This window comes from Pleurodeles waltl, chromosome 2_1 (assembly GCF_031143425.1).
Source record: "Pleurodeles waltl isolate 20211129_DDA chromosome 2_1, aPleWal1.hap1.20221129, whole genome shotgun sequence".
NCBI lineage: Eukaryota > Metazoa > Chordata > Amphibia > Caudata > Salamandridae > Pleurodeles > Pleurodeles waltl.
In genome coordinates this window covers 546,232,864-546,253,808 of record NC_090438.1, presented here as the reverse complement: position 1 = coordinate 546,253,808, position 20,945 = coordinate 546,232,864, and positions in this window count along the sequence as shown.

Here is a 20,945-nt window from a genome sequence, read left to right as displayed (position 1 = left end):
TTAGCATAAAGCCTAGATATGGCCACCTGACAGGATCAACTGGGATACAGGGAGTGGGAACAGTGCCATAGTTTCATAGCAAAAGTGATTCAAACCCAGCCTAGACTTTGACCCATACTTGGAGATACATTTGAAAGCCCCGGACCTCCACAGGCTGAGCAGACAGAACCTACACAAAACTCCTTTTCCATCACTTCCATGCATGACATCAGGTAGCCAACAGCAATTTGGAATGTATTGTATATGTGGCAACCTGAAGAGCAGAGTGAGTCAGGCTATGCCTTCAAAACAACTGTTTAGCAAAGCCAGATGTGATTTGAAATCTCAGTGGCAACATACACATAGGTCACCTTACACACACCTTACTCATAAAACATGCATACACAGCTAATGCTGTCATACAAATATATGTTGCCTCACATTGACAACATCCATGTGGTAGGAGATGTATGGGGATGGCTTTGATGTCACCTCACCTAGTTTTGTGCATCCAACATAAGGTAGATCAGGGTACACTCAAAACACACACAACAATGTGTTGGGACTCAACATCTGGCAATAAAATGCCACATCGACTGCACCTCCATGGCCTTCACTTCACATTCTGGCATACATTGGTGCAATCTAGCCTATGAGGAGGGAATGTATGGTGAACTACAGAAAAAGTCACTCAGGGGATCAGAAAAATATGGAAGTAGAACAAAAAGAGTCCCAAAAGAGAAAAAGCAAAAATCACAAGACAAGTAATATCTGGTCATGCAGTGGTCTGCACTGAAAACAGTAGTGTACACTTAATAACTGTATGTCAAGTACAAATACAAGTCCAATCCCCACCGCTGATCACCAATGTTAGAAATTGGGTCATTGGTTGGCAGTCAGGGGACCCTCACTCTAGTTAGGGTAAGGAGAATCACCCTCCGTTAACTCCCGTTCACCCTGTGGTAGCTTGACACAAGCAGGCAGGCTTAACTTCAGAGTCTAGGTGTAAAGTATTTTGACCAACACACACAGTAACTCAGTGAAAACACTACAAAATGACACGACACAGGTTTAGAAAAATAGGTAATATTTATCTAAACAAAACAAGACCAAAATGACAAAAATCCACCATACACAAGTCAAGTTATGAATTAAAAAGCAAAAAGAGTCTTAAGTCCTTAGAAAACAGTGCTAACACTGTTAGCTTCAAAATATTTCTCGGTTGCATGTGCATCGGAAAGGTCCAGCAATGCATTGATTTCTCACTCGCAAGCAAGACCGTGCATCGTTCCTCCTCCGGTCAGGTCGGCGTGTGTCATTTTTCCTCTCTGCAGGAGAGCGATGCATCGATCCGGACAGGCACCTCAGGCCTGGGCATGCTTTTCGTTGTTTTTCCTTTCCCAGCGGGGTTTGCATCGGCAATCCAGCTGCACGGGTATCAGCAAAACCGCACTATGTGGGTTGCGACTTTATCAGCCTCCATCAGTGGGTGTTGCGTGTCGTTTCTCCAGCCACGTGGGTCGATCTTCCAGCCGCAATGCAGGTGGAGTGTAGATTTCAGCTACGAAGCCGGCAGTGTGTCGTTTCTCGGACACGTCTCGGAAGGTGCATCAAAATCTTCCCAGCACGGCGGTCTGTGCGTAGATTTTCAGTCTTGGTCTGCCGGCTTCACCTTTCAAGGGCCCAGGAATTGGATAGGGCACCACTTGGTAGGTTAGGAGTCTCAGCAGAGAGTCCAGGTGCTGGCAGGGGAGGTCTTTGATGGACCTGAGACTTCAACAACAGGAGGCGAGCTCAGGACAAGCCCTTGGAGATTTATTCACAAGCAGGAATGCACAACAAAGTCCAGTCTTTGTCCCCTTTCACAGGCAGAAGCAGCAATTGCAGGATAGCTCCACAAAGCACAGTCACAGACAGGACAGCACTTCTCCTCAGCTCTTCAGCTTTTCTCCTTGGCAGAGGTTCCTCTTGATGTCCAGAAGAGATCTAAGTTTTCAGGGGCTTGGGTGCTCTTCATATACCCATTTTGGCCTTTGAAGTAGACCTACTTCAAAGGAAAGTCTCTCTTGTTTGTGAGATCCTGCCTTGCCCAGGCCGGGCCCCAGACACAAACCAGGGGGTTGGAGACTGCATTGTGTGAGGGCAGGCACAGCCCTTTCAGGTGTAAGTGACCACTCCTCCCCTCCCTCCAAGCACAGATGGCTCATCAGGATATGCAGGCTACACCCCAGCTTCCTTTGTGTCATTGTCTAGAGAGAGGTGCAAACAGCCCAACTGTCAAACTAACCCAGACAGCGAATCCACAAACAAGCAGAGTCACAGAAATGGTCTAAGCAAGAAAATGCCTACTTTCTAAAAGTGGCATTTTCAAACACACAATCTCAAAACCAACTTTACTAAAGATGTATTTTCAAACTGTGAGTTCAGGGACCCCAAACTCCACATGTCCATCTGCTCCCAAGGGGAATCTACACTTTAATCATATTTAAAGGTAGCCCACATGTTAACCTATGAGAGAGATAGGCCTTGCAACAGTGAAAAATGAACTTGGCAGTATTTCACTGTCAGGGCTTATAAAACACATTAGTATATGTCCTACCTTAAACTTACACTGCACCCTGCCCATGGGGCTAACTAGGGCCTACCTTAGGGGTGTCTTACATGTAAGAAAAGGGAAGGTTGAGGCCTGGCAAGTGGGTACACTTGCCAAGTCGAATTGGCAGTTTAAAACTGCACAAACAGACACTTCAGTGGCAGGTCTGAGCCATGCTTAGAGGGCTACTAATGTGGGAGGCACAACCAGTGCTGTAGGCCCACCAGGAGCATTTGATTTACAGGCTGGGCACCTCTAGTGCACTGTACTAGGGACTTACCAGTAAATCAAATATGCCAATCATGGAAATCCATTTACATATACATTTTACATAGGAGCACTTGCACTTTAGCACTGGATAGCAGTGGTAAAGTGCCCAGAGTAACAGCAGAGCAAACACAGAGTCCAGCACACATCAACAACCTGGGAAACGGAGGCAAAAAGTTTGGGTAGACCGCGCCAAGGATGCCAAGTCTAACATGGACATGAGGCACTTACCTGCTCCTTTGGTGCACGATAAAGCTGTCCACACAAGGGTCCTTCTCTGTAACCAGCCTCTCCAGCTCCTCTGGCGAGAAGGCAGGGGCCCTATCACCTGTTGGACATGACATGATTGCTACCAGAGAGGGGACACAGCAGCTCAGTTAGTGGAGGTGCTGCTTGCAGCAGTGTCAGGAGCAAAGTGAGGGATTTTGCAGAGCATGGCGGCCATGTCCGCTACGTACACGGCTGTCCCCGTCGGCGACACAGCCACTGGCTTGCCACCGCCACGGGGAACAATGTTAGCCTATGGCTGTGTCCGCCACAGTTGCAACTGCATACCGACATAACCACCTTCGCAGTCAGTCGCTGGCAGTTCCTAATGTCCAGTGGAGTAGGCCAGGCAGCCGACATTTTAGAGGCCTGAAATGCATTATATGCCTCCGAAAAATGCGTCACAACTCCAAAAATGTTTTTTGCAGTAATAAGTGCCTGTCTTGTCCTTTCATGTAGGTCCTACTACTCAGACACCATTTTTGTACATTGTTAGGCACATATGGCAATTTACTTTGGAGCACAGTCCCCCCCAGCAAAGGTATTTTAAAGTTTGGGACATTAAGGCCCTCAATACAACCCTGGCGGTAACTCACGCTTTCCGGCGTGCAGAAGACCACCAACATACCGTTGCGGCAGCAGAATTCCGCTACAGGTATTACGACCACAGCTGGGAATCCGCCACAATACAGACACCCTCACAGGTCCGTCACACCAAAGGTCAGGGATAAACTGGCGATACCAAAACCTACACCGTCACGCCAACAGGAATACGTCCACAGTATCACAACCCACAAATCAATTCGGCGGTCTTTCAACCACGGTAAACCATTGGCGGTACACAGCGCTGCGCTCAAAATACACACACACTAACAAAACACAACCACATTGGACAATTCAAAATACACACACCTGATACACATACACACCCACACACCCAATCCAATAAAAAGCACACACCCACATCACCCACAAACCCTTACAATCATAAATTTGAAAGAAGGCCAGAGAGAGAGACTACCTAACACAACACCAGCATCCACAGACACACAACACCATCACTCATACAACATCCACGCACCTGAAACAACACACACCAACACATCCCCTAACACATCACAACAGACACCACCTCACACATCACCCACACCACATCATGGCACCCCAAAGACACCCCAGGTTTTCAAAGGAGGAGCTTAGGGTCATGGTGGAGGAAATCGTCCAGGTAGAGCCACACTATTCGGATCACAGGTGCAGCAGACATCCATTGCAAGGAAAATGGAGCTATGGCACAGAATTGTCGACAGGGTTAATGTAGTAGGACAGCATCCAAGAACACGGGATAACATCAGGAAGAGGTGGAATGACCTACGGGGAAAGGTACGTTCCGTGGTATCCAGACACCAGATTGCTGTACAAAGGACTGGCGGTAGACCCCCACCTCCTCCCCCACAACCAACAACATGGGAGGAACAAGTCTTGGCAATTATGCATCCTGAGGGCCTAGCAGGAGTAGCAGGAGGACTGGACTCTGGTAAGGCAAATCTTTACTACTTTATCCCCCCTACCCCACCTGCATGCCATCACATACTCCCACCCTCACCCTCACACCCATCACCCCAACAACCCACAGAAACCCCACTAACACAACCCACACATCCCAAAACCAAGCCCTGCATGTAACACCAATGCATGGACACCCATCACCAAAGCATGTCCAGTAGAGGGACTCATGCATGCCCCAAAATCACCAATCACACAAGGGCCAAGCCAATAATGCAAGCACAGGAGTAGAGGGTAAATCACCCATTGCACAAGATGGCAATCACAGATACAATAACTATGCATTTACACCCCAACAAGACCCCTACCCAACGTTACCGGACAGTAGGTGCCAGACATATCCAGTCCCCCCACAGAAGAAGCCCACAGTGATGACAGCAGCTCTGCATGCCTGGATCAAGATGACCAGACCAGCCCATCAGGGACCTCGGACATTCGGTTCCCCTGACACAGTCACAAACCACCACTGAACCTCCCCCCTCAGGAAACACCACCACAGCACCCACACAGTGGTCCCATCCCTCTGTCCCCAGGACACGTCAATCAGCAGTGTGTCCACCACTACAGGGAACCCAGGCAACCCCACTAACACAGGACGATCAGGGACCTGGGGGCAGTGGCAGTGGGCATACGGATCATGGGACAGAGGCACAGGATAACAGGGAAGCTGGGAGGTCTGCTGTGCGACAGGGGAGGACAGGCCCAGGGAACCGACACTCCACGAGGCACTCTCCAACATCATGGGAGCTTACCACCATTCACAGCAGACCATGGGCACGGTACTAGCCAAGTTTCAGGAGACCCAGTGGCTGCAGGAAGAACACTACCTGGGGATCAGGGAGGACTTGAAGTCCATCAACACCACCCTGGTCACCATTGCAGGGGTGCTGGCAGACCTTCTCAGCACCAGGAGGGACACAGTGGCGCACCAAGGGGCCCCTGACACTAGCCTAGACGATGAACAGCCCTCCACCTCCGCTGGACCTACTGGACAGGAGGCACCGCCACAGGAACAACAGGCCACCAGCACCCCACACCCTGCAGAAGGAGAACCACCCCGAAAATGGTCCCTGAGATCCAGGAACAAGACAGAGAACATTGCCAAGACCCCCACCAGGAAAAAAGACCCCCCTGAATGTCACCCTTCTGTCCAACTTGGACACCATGTCCACCTGAAACTGCCATTGCTCCACTTCCTATGCCCCATTGGGCAATGCACCTGTGAAACAAATAAACTGGACTCTGCCATGGACATTCCTCCACCATCACCCCAGCCCATTTACACCCCCCTCCACTTATTTCCACACAAATAAACACACTTGAATCACAAAACAAGCTGGAGTCAGTCTGTGCTTTCACAAATGTGTAATTGCTAAATCTCTGTAATATAGCAATGTCAATGTACTTGTTCACATACCAATGTAACACAGCGGTAGGCCAGCAGCAAACATAGCACAGGGCACAAAGTGGGAGCCAGATCTGTGGAATGGAAAGCCAAAGTAACAAGTCAGGGTCCATACACTGAGTGAAAATTACAGACTTATGCTAGCTCCAACAACAGTATGAGATGTGGGAAGCAGTTACATCTTCTTACCTGTGTCTCATAGGAAGTATTGCATGATGATGTTGTTTCGGTTGTCGACATCTTCTTCTTCTGCCTCCTCTTCTTCACTGTCCACAGGCTCCACAGCTGCCACAAGACCACCATCTGGCCCATTGTCCTGCAGAAAAGGCACCTGCCGTCGCAAAGGCAGGTTGTGCAGCATACAGCAGGCCATGATTATCTGGCACACCTTCTTCGGTGAGTAGTATAGGGAGCCACCTGTCAGATGGAGGCACCAGAATCTGACCGTCAGGAGGCCGAAGGTGCATTCTATAATCCTCCTAGTCCGCCCATGTGCCTCATTGTGGCATTCCTCTGTCCTTGTCCTGGGATTCTTCACTGGGGTCAGTAGCCATGACAGGCTGGGGTTACCATAGTCACCTGCAAATGTCGATGGACAATTGTTAGACACACACTAACCCTTAGGGACAACACCATACCCAGACACCTATGTCAACTGTGTTGGGACCTTGGCCTCACCTATTAGCCAGACACGGTGCCTCTGGAGTTGGCCCATCACATAAGGGATGCTGCTATTCCTCAAAATGTAAGCGTCATGCACTGAGCCAGGGAATTTGGCATTCACATGGGAGATGTACTGGTCTGCCAAACACACCATCTACACATTCATCGAATGGTAGCTTTTCTGGTTTCTGTACACCTGTTCATTCCTGCGGGGGGGGACAAATGCCTCATGTGTACCATCAATTGCACTAATGATGTTGGGGATATGTCCCAGGGCATAGAAGTAACCTTTCACTTTGGGCAAATCCTCCACCTAAGGGAAAACGATGTAGCTGCACATGTGTGCAGGGCAGATCACACTCTGGACAACACGTTAGAGAACATTGGCTGGGACATCCCTGATGCCATGGCCACTGTTGTTTGAAAAGACGCACTGGCCAGGAAATGGAGTACAGACAGAACCTGCACAAGAGGGGGGATTCCTGTGGGATGGAGAATAGCTGAAATCAGGTCTGGCTCTAACTGGGCACACAGTTCCAGGATTGTTGCACGATCAAGTCTGTATGTGATTATGATGTGTCTCTCTTCCATTGTCGACAGGTCCACCAGGGGTCTGTACACCAGAGGATGCTGCCATCTCATCACCTGCCCCAGATGACATGCCCTATGGACAAGGGGAAATGAGGTAACTGCCTGGCATTGTACACCGTCGCGGTGGGCGGTCGAAGACCGCAGCACAATTCAGCATTGGTTAACACTGGGCCCTATGGGTCCCAGGAGTCAATGACGATGTATGCCAGCGATGACGGTACGCACCGCCGCAGACGTGACCGCCATTTTCTATCTGTTCCCTCACTTGATACCTGACCTTCAACAGGAGAGGACCTACACTGCAAGTGCTGATGTGACCTATGTCTGGAAGCGACGATGGCTACAGTGTCTGGGGAAAGGGCCCCTGCCTTCACTTCGGAGAAGTTGGAGAAACTAGTGGATAGGGCCCTCCCCCAGTAAACGCAACTGTACGGTCCTCCAGACAAACAGGTGAGTACACTGTGGGCATGCTGCATGGGCAATGGCTGTTTTGAGTGGTGTGGATGGAAGATACATGTGGGGAGGGGTCTGAGGCCTGAATGTGCGGATGGTGAGTGTATGTGCGTTAGGGCATGGGTGGGAACTGGTGGGCAATGAGTATGACGGTCCGGATGGGAGAGTAATTTCCTTTCCTCCTGTACCTTTCCTCTAGGTCAGCGCCCACCAGAAGAACGGTATTTGGCATGCCATCACCAAGGATGTCCGGACCCTGGGGGTCTACCACAGACGGAGCACCCACTGCCGTAAAGGATGGGAGGACCTGCGCAGCTGGAGCAAGAAGACGGTGAAGGCCCAGCTGGGGATGGCCTCCCAACATGGAAGGGGTGCCCGTCGCACCATGACCCCCCTGATGTACCAGATCCTGGCGGTGGCCTATCCCGAGTTGGATGGGTGCTTGAGGGCATCACAGCAGCCACAGGGGGGTGAGTACACTCTCATTCAGCTGACTCAGCGTGCATTACGAGGTGTCTGGGTGGGGGAGGTGGGCTGTGGGTTCCCCTAGGCCAGGGTGGACTTGGTAGGCAAGGTCCCTTGTTAGGCAGGCTCTGTGGCACCCCAACCCCACTAGTGGTAATAGCCATCTACACGTAGTCAGGCTCCTGTGACTTCCAGGTGTGCAGCAATTGGGCTTAGGCCTCGTACCCCCGGGCATGTGAATTTGCTAGGAACTGTTAGTGCATCGCATAGTGGAGAGGGCTGCTCCCTGTGTGCTGTGTCCGCCAACGGTAGTGGTGTTGCATGCACTGAACATGTTTTTCTTCTGTCTTTCCCCCCCTTTTTTGTTTTGTCTCCCTGTTCTTGTGTGCAATAGCATCATCTGGCGGAGGAGCAGTGGCACCGGAGCAGTAGGGAGCTGCAACCCACCTGGAGGGTGAAGCAATGGAGTCTGAAGCCACTAGTGGGACAAAGGGCGAGGGGAGCTCCACGACGGGGACAGGAGCATACACCAGTGACAGCGACTGCACCTCTGATGGGAACTCCCTTGCAGTGGCAGGCACCTCTGTGCCCACCGCATCAACAGGTACAGCCGCCACCCCCACTACCAACACTGCCCTCCCAGCAGCCCCTCAGCGTGTGTCCCGTGCCCGCTCACCCAAGAGGGTCGGCATCTCCTTCTCCCCAGGCACCTCAGGCCCTGCCCCAGTCAGCCCTGCTTCCCTCTGTGAGGAGGCTATTGACCTCCTGAGATCCCTCACTGTTGGGCAATCTACCATTTTGAATGCCGTCCAGGGTGTTGAGAATCATTTGCAACAGACAAATGCATACCTGGAGGGCATTCATTCTGGGCAGGCGGCTCAACAGAGATCATTTCAGGCTCTGGCATCAGCACTGATGGCAGCCATTGTCCCTATGTCCAGCCTCCCCCCTCCAACTTCCTCCACCCCGACCCAATCCCCTGTACCTCAGCCTATCCCAAGCACACCATCAGACCAGCATGCACACTCATAAACACACAAGAGTGGACATGGAAAACATACGCACCACACATCCCACAAGCACTCACACAAACACCATCCCCATGCAGACATAGCAACATCCACTGCCTCCACTGTGTCCCCCTCCTCCACGTCCTCCTCCTCCCTCCCTGTCTCGTCTCCACTCACACCTGCATGCACTATATCCTCAGCCACTACCTCCATCACCAGCACGCCTATCACCATACACCGCTCACGTGCAATCACCACCCCCACTACCATGCACACATCCCCAGTGTCTTCTCCCAGTGTGTCTGTGATCCCTCCTCCCAAAGTAGACAAATGCAGGCACACACCCACCCAACAGCCATCCACCTCACAACAGCCTCCGGCCCATGCACCTTCACCCAAATTCAGCAAAGGTACACCTCCTACAACCACTACCTCTTCCTCCACTCTCAAATCCCCTCCATCTTCCCTTCCCAGTGTGTCTAAAAAACTTTTCTGGCAAACCTTGACCTCTTCCCTTCACCTCACCCCCCTGTCCGTCCCCGAGGGCCAGGCTTTCCAGGTCCCAGCCCAGCACCTCAGCCACCAAATCCCCAGGCACAGTGGTGCCAGCAACTGCAGGGTCATCGAGGGTGCCACCCATCAGGACTGCCAGTGTGCCACATAGCGAGGGCAAGGACATTCCGCCACCTGCCAAGCTGAAGAAGGTGCCCACATCCCGGAGGAAGCCGCACCTATCAGCCACCAAGGGCACTGCCAAAACATAAGGGGACAGTGGCAAGACACCTGCGGCACCATCAAAGGTGGGGAAGGGACAAAAGCAGAAGAGCAGGTCAGGACAGGGCATGGTGGCACAGACTGAGGGACTAGTGTTACCCCTTCTAACCATGACTCCACCAACCTGTACAGCGGCGAACACCGCAACCTGCCTCGCCACCAGCACCGCCACCTGCAATGCCACCTGCACTGCCACCTGCACAGCCACCGGCACATCTGCAGCCTCAGCAACAGTCGCCAGCATCTTCCCCAGTGGGCAGCCGTCCGAGGCTGCAGGAGACGTCCTGCTGTGTCCCTCAACAGGTGCTGACACATGCACCAGCGGCATCACCGCCGCCACAGACACCACCACAAGCACCGCCACCAGCCCCGCGACGTGCTCGGACAGTGGCACCACCGCTGACATGGCTACCATCCCCAGTGGTCAGTCATCTGAGGCTGGAAGAAACTTCCTGGACCCTGCCCAGCTTCCATGAGGCATGACTTCCATCACTGTTTGCACCTGCAGGTGGAAGGCGAAGCCGCAGCAGTGTGGGGTATGTCTCTGCCTCCATGGCGTATCTTGCTACCTGTTCCTAGGTGATCTCGTGGCACACACACCCAGGTGAGGGAATGGGACCGGCCACACTGCACGTGGAGCACTCTGGGCACCATGCCCCCTCCAGAACCAGTGGAGATTGACATCCACTACCTCAATCCTTGGCAGGATGAAGCACTCTGGGCGCCAGGCCCCCTCCAGAACCAGTGGACATTGACATCCACTACCTCAGTCCTTGGCAGGATGAAGCACTCTGGGCACCGTGCCCCCTCCAGAACCAGTGGAGACTGTTATCCACTTGAGAGACTGTGGCTTTGCACTCCCCAGGATGAAGCAGTGAGCAAACCACCCACTGTAAAGACTTGAGAGACTCTGGCTTTGCACTCCCCAGGATAAAGCAGTGGGCAAACCACCCACTGTAAAGACTTGAGAGACTGTGGCTTTGCACTCCCCAGGATAAAGCAGTGGGCAAACCACCCACTTGTGTCACTTGAGAGACTGTGGCTTTGCACTCCCCAGGATACAGCAGTGGGCAAACCACCCACTGTAAAGACTTGAGAGACTGTGGCTTTGCACTCCCCAGGATAAAGCAGTGGGCAAACCAACCACTGTAAAGACTTGAGAGACTGTGGCTTTGCACTCCCCAGGATAAAGCAGTGGGCAAACCACCCACTGTAAAGACTTGAGAGACTGTGGCTTTGCACTCCCCAGGATAAAGCAGTGGGCAAACCAGCCACTGTAAAGACTTGAGAGACTGTGGCTTTGCACTCCCCAGGATACAGCAATGGGCATGGAGCCCCCTCGTGCAGCAGTGGCATCGTGCGTTTATCCGGCTGAGGTGTCCCCCCTTCCCTTCCCCCTGAGGTGCCTGTTTTTTTCGATCAGATGCCCCAGAAGTGTTCTCTCCGTTTCAAGTCAGGTATCTTGTGTTGGCTTCGCCCATGCATTTTGGGACCACTGGTCCAGGGACAATGATTGGTACACTATACGGACTTGTGTTGTTGGTGTACACATTTGTATATACTGAATTTTGAACTTCCACTATCAGATTTTTTATGATTACATTTGTTACAATCATTTCCTTTTGTCCTTGCATTCTTCCAGGGGGTGGAGGGAGGGTGTATATGTAATGTTGCTGCATGTATTTGTGTGTATGTTGTTGTGGGTGAGGGAGGGGGTGGGGGTATTGCGTGTTGCATGTGTGTGTCACTCTCTTTTCCCTCCCCCCTCCCCTGTGTGGTAGGTGCAGCACTCACCGTGGTCATCAACGGCATCTGTCCTGCTCCTGATGGAGCAGGAGGAAGACCAGCATTGATAACACCTGTAGTTCGGGCTCCATGGCGTCCTGGTTCCTCGTTGGGTGTTGAGAGGTGAGTGTTTTCCCTTCTGTGTACTGTTTCTTGCCGTGCTTTTGAAAGCGTTGGTTCTGCCCCGGAAAAGGTGGCAGATAGGCCTGTTGTGATACGGTGGGGGGTACATTGTCTTCCGCCTATCTGTTGGTGGTTACTGCCGCGATGTTTGTTTCTACCACCGTGACGGTCGGAGTGTTAAAGTGGCTGTCTATGTTTGCGGTTTCTGCCATGGTCGTGATTCCATTTTTTTTCCCGCCGGCCTGTTGGCGGTATTACCGCCTCTTTAACACCAACCGCCAGGGTTGTAATGAGGGCCTAAGTCACAGTCCGAGTGGCATGTTTCATGCACAAATTGTTGATGAGCAAATAAATGATGTGTACACCTGCATTGCAAAGAAAGGGGGTAACATGTGTGTGATTAACAGTTGTGATATCCACTATCATGTCCTCAACTTACGACATGCTTTGCCACAGTTTCTCATTTACATGCACCATGTATTTTGCAGGGGACACATTGAATGATGGGCAAAATAATTTCTTGTCATACATAGGTACCCAGGGAGAGGGAGAATCAGACAACCTCCTCGCTATCGTCCACTGGCAGACCTTCAGACCATGGAAGAATGCCACATTATCCAGATCTATCATCCGAATTGGCAAACAATCATGGATCTATGTCGTCAGTTGGAGCTAGATCTGATGCCTGCCAATCATCATCCCAGTAGCATGACACCCATTGCACAAGTCATAGCAATGTTGTACTCCCTACCCACAGGGTCTTTCCAAAATACAGTGGCCCTATCTTCTGGGATGTCCCAGCCTATAGTCAGTCTTGTTTTGAAGGAGGTATTCTCAGCAATGTTAAAAAAACACCTGGACAGCGACATCCTGTTTCCTCAACGGGAGGATTTCACCCATGTGAAGGCTGAGTTTTATGGTTTGGCACACATCCCAAAAGTGGGGGGGGGGGCACTGATGGTACACATGTTGCCTTGGTCCAATTGCATGGCAGTGAACAAGTGTACCACAACAGAAAGAGCTTTCATTCCATCAATGTCCAAGTTGTTTGTTTGGCAGACCTCTACATTTCACAGGTCTCAGCCAGTTATCGGGGTCCAGTCCATGATGCCTTTATTATGTGAAACAGCGCAATCCCCCAGCTCATGTCACACTGTAACCAGAGAGGGCCTGGTTGGTTGGTAAGTCACAAATGTCCTATTTGTTTGTGTGCAATGTCTGTTGCAAAAATTGCGATGAGTGGGACTCATAGTTGCACATATATTCCTTTTCATAGTTGCACATATTTTCCTTTCCATAACAGGGACTCTGTATACTCAAACCATCTGTGATTGTTGACGCTGGTGAGGAACACAAACAGGGGAAGTATGATGCTCATGGAAGAACACAGATTGTCGTGGAGTGGGCTTTTGCGTTCTTGTATACCAGATTTAGGTGTCTGGTCATTGTGGCATGCTCCACAACATTGTCTTGCCAAGGGATATCCCATACATTCCAGATGAGGGGGAGGTAGCAATGCTACCGGGTGGGAATCCTGGAATGGCAAGTGAGGATGACAGTGATGAGGAGGAACCTGAGGTCTTGTGGGCAGATCTCATCAATCACTACTTTACTTGAGTGTAAGCATGTAATGCTATGTAATTACTGTGACTGTATGAGGAACAGTAGTAATCAGGATGTGTTGAGTGGGATCTCATGCTTTGCAGTATGCAGCCAAGGTTTGCTTGCTAAGTGAGACTTGAACATTTCACTACCTTGATTATCTGTTTTATTTGTGTCAGTCTCATTGCAATGTAACTAGATCTACAGATGTTTGAAATGAGGTTTTGGTCATAGGTATTAGATTTCCAGTCTAAACTCCTTGCATTGTTTTTGACCAGGTACCTTCACCATGCCATCCTCTTGTGGGCATTTCAGATTTGTGACATTGGCAGGTATCTGTTGCTTTTCTAACATGTGAAGTGGACATGGATTGATTCAGGTAATGCTTGGGACAGATTTAGGTGTATGAGTCCTGTGCCAATGCAGTTTGGACAGTGCGTAGGTGGAATTCTGAAGTGCACAATACAGTGCACAATACACTGGTTTGATGTGGTGTGTTGGTTCAATTGTCTCATGAGGGTGATCATATGCCCTTGAAATATGTTCTAATCAAGTGCAATCCATGCATTCTGGTTTAAAATTGTGTTGTCAAAGATCCAGCATGACCTTCTTGTAGCTGTAGATCTGTATTATCATTGCAGGCCACAGTGCCTGTGCAACATCACTGACATAGGATTGCATCATACTACCAGTTGCTTGGTCATTGTAATGGGACGGACCTATGATCAGGGACTGCTGTACTGCCCTCTGTCTGTGCCATGGCATAGTTTGTGTTGGCAGTCCTGGTTTTGGTATGTGATAAGGCTCAAGCTAATGACAACATCCACCAGTCTGTTAGCATATTCTACGGAACAAGGTCTGACAAGGCCCTTTCTTCTGTGGCATGGGGACTTGGGGTAGCTAGCCTGACTTAATATGGTTCAGCCATTCTTGGCAATAACTTTTCAGACATTTAAACTGCCTCTGTGCTGTACAGTGCAATAAAATGTTATGTGTGACCAGACACTTGTATCATTGTGTTGCAAGTAACCCTCAACATGACACTACCTGAGACATATCCCTCCGTCCATTGCCATCCAGTGTCTTGCTCATGTGTATCACATGGGCTTACATGTCAACATTTCACAATGTGGAAAAGGTAGCAGGCAATGTTTTAGTGATTGGTGAGTTTATTGACAAAGCTGCAGGAAATAATTGAGAGATACAACAGAAAAGTAAAGTGGAGGAATCAGTCATGGTGGATGTAATCATATCAGTAGAGGCCACAACATTTGAAGTCCAAAGTCCAGAGTCCTACTACCATAGGAAATGGAAGATGGTCAAAGAACAGTCAATAGAGTAAATATATGGCACGCAAAGAAGTTTCTTCAGGAAGAGGTCACTTGTTGGCAGTGGTTGGTGTATTCCCATCTGCACCTCATGGAAGCTGGGGTGGACATGCCTGCTTGCGGAGGGTTCTGCTGCTGCAAAGGCAGGGGTGTCTGAGGCAGTTCCTTCCCCTGGCAGGGCCTCCCTTCCAGTGGCTGCTACAGAAATTGACAGGACTGGTGTTGCTTGGCTAAAGGAAGGGGTGTGGTGTTGCTCATGGTCACTGATCAGGGTACTGCTGATCTCACTGAACACCCTTGATAGGGAGGCCAGGATGGTGCTGGTTGCCTCTCACGTTTCCAAAGACTCATGATGGAAGTCCCTCTGCAGCTGCATGATCTCCCTGAGCTCCGCAAGTATCTGACCCATCACGCCTTGGGATTCTTGATAAGCTCCCAAAACTTGGCTGATGGTGTCCTAGCCAAGAACATCCCCAGAAGCCTCATGCCGCCAGCCCACAACAACCCTCCTACTCACCTTACCCCCACATGCCTGTACCCTTGGCACAGCTTGCCCCCTACCACTGGTTCCAGGACCATCATTGTCAAAGGTATGTTGCTGTGACTGAAGATCCTGGACTGTGGGGTACAAGATGGTTGTCACAGTCCTTGGGACACAGATTGGAAGGCAAATGGCTGCCTCCGATGTAGATGCAACTGGGCTGGGAGGACTCGATGTGGTCACGGTGGCAGCCTCCTGAGTGGGCTCGGTGTTCCCAGAGACAGCTAGACCTGCTGATGTGAAAGAGACAATGTTACAGGTTGTATTGTAACATCTACTTCCAATAGTTTACAGTAACATTTAGCAAAGACCATGTACACATTGGATTTGCAAGTTATCCTTATGTGACAGCTACACATGGTGTCAATTGTACTGACCGGACATTTGAGTAACATACCAATTTCATTTCAGTCAACCAGCTGCAGAATGTATGGTCATAGACTTACATTTTGCCAGCAGGACAGGCAAAACAGTGGCTGGGCAGAATGTGGTTCAGACCACGTTATGGCTAAGTTGACTGTTATGCAGGCAGGCCCAGAACTTTGTTGTATATGTGATTGTTGTCATCATGTGGTCAGTGCATTGTGAATGTGTGTGCTGTCAATACCATTTAGTTGATGCATCTTGAGGTCTTTGATTTTTTTCCTTTTTTTGCATAGGTTGAGCTGTCCTTCCTATCCACAATATTTTCATCTTGGCCTAGCTGCTCAAGATTGATCTAGGTGGTTAGCCACATCACAAAGTGTACCATGATCTGTATCTTGGTCCCTCCCAGGTGGGTAAACTTCATTTTTGAGTTCACAGAAAGATGCACAGTGTCATATGAACACTGGCCTGGTTATTGGAGTGACAGGGACTGGCCCTCTGGGATCTAAAGTCATGTTGCTCCAAGTACTACACACAGAATATTTAGGTCATCCTCTCAGGTGAATACACTTCCATTTCAAGTTGACGAACAAGGATATTTGGACATATGCACTCTGGGCTTGTGTTTGGATTTGATGATAAAGAGCCACCTGGCCTTAGCAGTCATACATGTCAATCCCTGTACTTCATGCACTTGTTATATGTCATCCCCCCAGGTGTCTACACTTCATGTGTGATTTTCAAAATAAGGGTATATTTACTAGTGTACACTGGACTGGTGTATGGAGTGACAGTGTAGTGTAGCCATTTTTAATATAGCCTTTGCACGTTTGCTTAAAGCATTAGGCCTCTGTGCACTTTGCCCTAGATGCATTTTATTCAGCCTAGCACTGTTATTTTTCAATAACCAGTTTCACGGTCTTGTTTTATTTTCTTCTATCACACTGTTTAGCCTACTTCAGCACCGGAGTTCTCAAATAATACATTCTTGCTTACTCTGTGCTTGAGTCAAGGATACAGTCGGGTACATTGCCGATAGACGTGGTAGGAGTTTAGTCTTTTGGCGTAGACAATACACATTCTTACGTAGGTTCGTTTCTTAGCACATCGACATGTTAGTTATAAAAACACTTCCTAGTCCTAATACAGGTAAGAGGGAGATTCCGACCAGGGAACCACAACTAGACGCTGACTGCCCTGTTGCAGATGCTGATCCAGATCACAGGCCTTTGCTCAGGTATGAGGGTTGATGTCCTCCCGGGGAATCTGAAAGGCAAGCTTAGAGCTTAACATGCTGTGCTCAAAATAGAACTTAGTAGAGAGAACGTAATTTGATAACACTATGATAGCGTTATTTCTATGTTTCACTCTCCGCGTTACTATTTCAATCCTACTGTGTTGTATGGTTCTGGTTATTGCGGCTCACACCTTATTATCTAAAATGCAGTTGTTTTATTAAATCAATCTGTAAAACTTAAACTGCCTTTGTCATTTGTGTATGAGACCACACTTGGTATGAGAGAGCTGGTTGGGGATCTGAGTGACCGCGACTTCCCTGAGAAGCTCTAAGATGTCATGCGCTCGGCTACCCAATCATCCCTTCCCTTTGGGAGAGATGAGGCACTGCTAGTTAGCCGGAGCAAAACCGGATTGAGGGTGACAGGGATCCTTCTCCGTGGGTTCGACTTAGTCCCCCACACTAAGAACGAACCTGATACCCAAACATCCAGTAGTCTCATTTAGGATAATGAGAGCCAACACGACATGGCGCCACCAACAATTGGTCTGGCTCTAATTTTCGGGTCCACCTGTCTCTCTCGGTCTCATATATTACAATGATTCCTCGGTTCCTTTAACGGAGACGTCCGTGGCACTGAGACTTCCACCACCGCGATATAGGTAAATCTTAGTTATAGCGGATGGTTGTTCGAGCTTGAACTCTAGAAAGGAAAAGACCCCGTTTTTGGTATGCCCTCTCTGAACAGTTGCTGTTTTTATAATTTTACTCTTGGGTCACATTTCCAGCAGCTGATGGGAATTCAAATACATTTCACACCTATACGATCGTGAAGGTGCCTGGCCAATACAGGGCGTACGCATATTTAGAGATACCTCTATCTTATCAAGAACATAATAATTGGCTTGATGGCGCCCTACCCCATTCCATATTACCAGTTAGGTTAGGTCCACTAAGTAATGATGGTCCGACCTGGCCTTTATTGGCCACATATACACCACATCCAGCGGTTGCAAACATGGCGGTGGCTGAAGTTCGTCGTTTATATACAGACTTAACGGCTACATATAGACGCTTAGTACAATTTGTGATGCAGACACTAAACACAAACCCAGCGCGTGCTGCTCCAGCTCAACAACATGCAGTCGCTCCAAGTATAAATCCGGTGACTGTACACTCTATAATGGGTAAGGTTCCAGCCAAACGGGAGGAGACTCCATTTTGGCTGGGGCAAAAAATTAATACGCTGGAGGCGGTATTTCCCCATACAGGACCTCAGGATAAACATAGGATATTAACAATGTGTTTACCATTTGGAATGGTTCCCACAGTGGAGCATTGTAATACATGGGGCACGGTGTTTGACGCGCTCTACACAACAGCACACGGTACACCAACATTGGCTAGCTTACTGGAAGTGCTTAAACAAATTCAGGATGAATATGGGGCTGCCCCAGCCTTAGATTTGGGAATGCAACTGATGGGCAATTTTGCCACGGTTTCCTCAATAATATTAAGTATTCTAAAAGGGGAGGCAGTGGCACTAGCGGTGCATATGCGTCTTTGTGACATCCCGCAACTGGATCAGGAGCGGGAACTGCCTAAAATAATAGCGGAAACATATTCCAGTATCGGTCGAGATAGCCTAGGGGCTAGACCACAGAAACCTTAGTTTCGAGGAAAAATTTGTAAAGACACTACTAAACAGCAACCTGAGGGTAATAAAAAGCACTGGGAGAAAAAACAACAGACGCCTAAAAAAGAAAGGGGAGAATCTCCGAGACCGGGGACCCCGCAGACTAGGTATAATCTCAGAAATAGGGATAATTTGAAAACGCCTGATAGATATCAATACACTGATACACGCCAATCTTGTTCCTTTCAGGACTCATCGGAAAAGAGAAATGAGAGAGGTGGGTGGTCAGAGCGGAGAACAGAGTACGTGAAACCAAGACAGGAATCACAACGCTCTTCAGAGGTTTATGTCAAGAAGGAAGAGAAACCGATACAACAAAAACAACAGTTTAAAAAGAAAAAAGTGGCGGCAGTCTCCGTTAGACATGCCACACAGGAAGAGAGTTCTCTTGAAGAACAAGACATGGGCGCTGGCACTGTTAGACAGCGCGGCAGAGGTCACAATAGTTCGCCGGAATCTTCTAGAGCATCTGGAGGTGAAAGCAACTGATGACTTCATACAAGTTGAAACAGCAGATATCCGTGTCTCTGATCCCGATAGGGTATATACAGTGACTTTACAATTGGAAGGAGACATTGAACGCACTATAAACGCAATCTTTTGGGATCGTGTAGTCAAGATATATGACATTTTGTTGGCTGAACAAGATCGCCTGCCTGACTTTGTTCTCACCTGCCCAGTTGGGGAGGAGGTTATTAAACCTTCGTTCTCACCACTTGTTCCAGGGGAACTCGCAGAGTCCTATAGCATCAAATGGGCTCTAGCACAAGCACCTGCCTTATATAGAAATCACGTGGGGTGGGATAGGGATTCTCCATATCATGTAATTCCGATTAAAGGCGAACCTCAGCCACAACCACAATATCCCATAAAACATGAAGCAAGGGCACCGGTGAGGGAGATACTTACACAGTTGGAGTACCAGGGAGTGATTGAACCCTGTGTCTCACCGATGAATAATCCCTTATTTCCTGTAGCTAAACCGGACCATTCATATAGAATAGTGTTGGACTACAGACATTTGAACAGACATACATGTACATATGCTATACAAAATTCACATAGCGCAGCGCTAATGAACAACATTGTGCGGAAAAAATATGAAAGTAGAGATCTTACAAGCTTTAGTGCGTTAGGCTCAAAATCTGTTGTTTGCCTCAGGGGTATAAGAATAGCCCAGAACAGTTTTCGGCTCGTGTGACAGAAATATTGCACGAGTTGGACCCTGAAGCATTGTCATATGTAGATGATATATATCTCACAGATGAAGAGTTATTACAACATTTAAGACGAGTAGCCTGCGTTGTTGTAGGGTTTGCCAAAATTGGCTACAAATTTAACTTCAAAAAGTCGAAAATTGTCTTCCTCAGCGTCATCTTCTTGGGATATGAGCTGTCGAACGAAGGTAAGAGCCTAGCACCATAAATTTTAGAGAAATGTGCACAATTGCAACCTCCTAATACGATTAAGAAACTCCAATCATTGTTGGGATTTCTAAATTTTGGCAGAACTTACATTCCTGATTATGCTACACGCATAAAACCATTTTATGAATTAATACGTCCAGATTTTTCAAGTAGATTTTGAACGATTGAGCATACACATACTCTTCGAGAATTGCAAACAGATCTTCACGCTGCAAAGCATTTACATACGCGGGACAATAAGACACATTTGGTCATCAGGGTAATAGTTGGGGCCATTGGTTTTACGTATTTCACCTTTAATGAAGGTGAGACAGTCCCGATAGGATACAAGTCTCACTTGTATTCGACTGCTGAACAACGATTCGCACCGACAGAGAACATTCTCACTGCTGTACAGATGGCTGTTATTAAGGAACGACCTCTTGTCCAGGGTAAACGCATTATAGTCGTTTCCACCATTCCGGCCCTAGAGGCTGTTACGAAAGCGAGTGTTCCTAACGCGAAAGCATTACACCCGCGGTGGATACAATGGGCTACGTCTTTAACAGCCACTGATGTAGAGTACATTTTTTACCCTAAGCTACAGACACAAGAATTTCTGCAATATGAAATTAAATACCCAGTTCCCACTGACAGGTTGCCTATTGATCACTATTAAGTTGTCATGTACACTGATGGCTCTGTGCAACCGGCGGTGGGGACTAAACACCAATATTCTGCTGCATGTGCAGTAGTTAGCGGCCATTTGGAGGGGGAGAAGTTCTGCCCCCAACATACTTATACACAAACATTAGGAGACTGTACGGCACA